Source organism: Glossina fuscipes, unplaced genomic scaffold (genome assembly GCF_014805625.2).
Source record: "Glossina fuscipes isolate IAEA_lab_2018 unplaced genomic scaffold, Yale_Gfus_2 61, whole genome shotgun sequence".
Taxonomy (NCBI): Eukaryota; Metazoa; Arthropoda; class Insecta; order Diptera; family Glossinidae; genus Glossina; species Glossina fuscipes.
Window position 1 is genome coordinate 1,311,208 of NW_023998433.1, and position 3,364 is coordinate 1,314,571.

Sequence of the window (3,364 nt, forward strand, 5' to 3'; positions counted from 1 at the left end):
ACAGGTTAAAATTATAAATAAATACGAAAAACCAGTGTACATTACGACTAAAATCCGATGATTTTAAACTTTTTCTACATAAAATAACAGGTTTCCATTTAATATTATTAATTTATTCAGCGTAGGCCGACGCGTATCATGGAAGCGCTCAAAATTGCGTGTTCTCGACCTTCATTACTTTTTTTGTTTAATTTGAAGGAATCTGCTACCGAAGCCCATCAAACATGTTCAGAAGCTTATGGTAATGATATTCTATCATATTCCAATTGCGGTTCTGAATTTGACGCTTTAAAAGTAGTGATTTTGATGCCTATAGCAAAGAACGGCCTGGAGGAATAATGTAGTTCGAAGACAACGAATTGTAAGTCTTATTGGCCGAAAACCCCGCTTAAATTCAAGAAGAATTTTTGAACAGCTTAGCAGTTAACCAATCAACTATTTTAGACGTATACATGCAATGGGGGAAGTCTAAAAGATAGGGAAAGGGCTAGCTCGCAAATTGACTGAAAATGTAATTTGGAACGCGTTTCCGCGTCGTTTCAACGTGGCAGTTGCGTTGTTTGGTAGAGTATTGTGATTGGCGATAAAAAGTGGATTTGCTACTCATGGTCATAGGTTAATCCAACAGAGCCATCCACATCGACACCGAAGTGGAATATTCATGGCCATAAAGCTTTGCTGTGCAAAAATTACTAACTACTGAAACTGAAAGAAACTACTACCGCTGATGTCTGCTGACGTTACCTGAACAAATTGAACGATGTATTGTTGCAAAAAAGACTAGCAATAGCGGTTAAAATGCCTACCATACGAATTAATTGAAAATGTCATTTTGGCCAGTTGTTGCAATTGTTGCCAATGTTGCAGGTCGAATGCGAAGTTCTGACACGCCCAGCGTATTCACCGGGCAAGGCGTCTTCTTTTTACCAATTGTTCTGGTCGATGCAGCAGGGCTTGCCTGACACGCGGCTATGCAAAGTTGAAGTGCGAGCATGGGTGCATGATTGGATCGCTACCAAACCAACATCGTTCTTTCGATACGGTGTCGACACGTTGCCGGAATAGTGCAAGAAGTGTTGGAAAATATTTTGATACATATATACATGCAATATATTATGCACCGATTTTTTTGAATAAAAACTTTTTTAAGGATTTTATTCATTCGTAAGGTTTTTTTTTTTTTCTGTTGCATTTTAATGAAAACCATGTAAAAATACACAGTAAGGTAAACACATGATTAAAGAAGATTTATAGAGTCTTACCAACCCTCGAGCAATAAATGTAGCGAGCAATCTAATCTAAGTAAGCAAGATTTCCGAAAAGTGTTATTTGCTTCTATTGGAAGAAGTCTGAATAGATAATATAAGCAAAGTTCATTTATATATATTATAATATAAGTTCAAAGTCCAGCCATATGTAGTATTCAACCATTTATTTATTTTTAAAAAATATTTCAAAATTTCTTCATATATCTTCAAAGAAATTTATTACATTTTTCAGATTTTTTTTTTATGAATAGTGGTCATTTAAGGCAGGCAGTGTATCAAATAAGAGAGTGTATGTTATGCGTAAAAATAAATTCATTCCGCTGAAATTGATCGCTTCATAAAACATATCTGACGCGTTCAATTGTCCCGAAATAACAGGTGTAAATAATCTTGGTATTGATGTTTGAACCATGTAGTTGAAGTTTCAGCTGTCGTTCAGTGTATATCAAAATTTAAAGAGATGGATGTAATTTATCAAGCCGCAGAAATGATTAAGTCAGCTTGGAGTGAAAACGCAGTGAACCACGATCCCGCTAAAAAGCGGTTTGAGAGAGAGATTTCGCCCAAAAAGTGTTTGTCTTGAACACGATAAAATTCGCATACGTCCGTCCAGTAAAAGCAGCCAAGGAAATAATCTTTAGCTTGCGAAATGTGTCGATGGCTATATCTCCCGAGAGCCGGCCTGTTTTTTACCACGTGAGCGTCCATTAGCTGGTCGATAAATTGCAAAAGGCCACATATAATGATGATGCATATTTTGATTATAGAGATTTGTAAAAAGAATATTTTAAATTTGAATTTTATTAAAAAATGGAATGGTGTTATTTCCTCGCCTATGGTGTATTTATTGCATTGTGACCGCGAAAAGAATGGTTAAATTTTAAACATGTTTTTGCAAATTTCAGTTATCTTATAGTTATATGTTTTCAAAAATGTAAAGAAATAAATGTAAATAAATTGAGAGAGTACTAAACCAAGGATATGTGTTTAACCATCGCAAGCGATCATCGCAATTTGCCGATTATAAGGTTTTCTAATCATAACAATCACCGGACCAGCTGTAGTCAACAAAATACAGGTACGTTCATTTATTAACGGAGGTATATTGACTTCTGCATTTTTTACGAGGTTATCTCTGTTCATTAATCTTTTGCCATCGGACCAAATGAACCACATTTCAATCTTTCAGTCTTTTGCAGCATTGGTAAGTAACAAATTGTATTCTTATCGACCAAAGAATTCTTCAGCCATCAGTTTGTAATAATAAAAAAGTTTATTCTCCCATTAAACGCTTCACTAATTAAAATCTTCTACTTATGAGGCTTTTACGCCTCAGCTGAATAAATTAGAAGGAATATAAATAAATTAATGAAAAAAATTTTTTCAAAATCCTCAAATAACTCTAAGTGCTTATTAAAGCTTTCTGTAAACATAGACAGACTTTTCACAACTTCAAAGCCCGTTGCATAGTCCAGAAGAGAAACCTCTAGGCAGAATTACTGGTGGCGGAAAACGAAATGCAACTTGAAGCAGCAAGTGCGCAATGAATAAATTAGTAGGTCGTAGGTCGCGAAGTAAAGATCGCATATTTACCAGATGTAGAGGCGGTCAGAACCATTTTCAATATGTGCCCGCAAGCTTAGTAAGTATATTTAGAAATTGTAAATATATTCGAAAAATTATTAAAAAAAAGAAAATCCCTAGATAAGAGCCTTCTTAGTGAAGTTGGCTTCGCTCGATCTTTTAGCAAAAATAGGCTGAAAGTGGATATAGAAATGATTTTATAAAGTGTGCAAACGCCACACAGCTCTTCGATTTTCGCATAGAGAAGTATTTTCAATCATTTTACCTTCGCTCGTCTTTTTTGCACGTTTTTTGGAATTTGTCGGCGAAGCGCTTGTTGCACACCAAGTATTCTTTACTTACCTGTGCCTTCATTGAATAATAGTTTCTGTTATGTTGTAAAAGTTGTATGTAGAGGAACTTTCTGGTGAAATATTTGAACTTGTACATAATTATTTTAAATAATTAAGACTTTTATAACAAAATACTTTATTATTTAGACATAAAATTTTTCACTATAAACTTATTGAAAA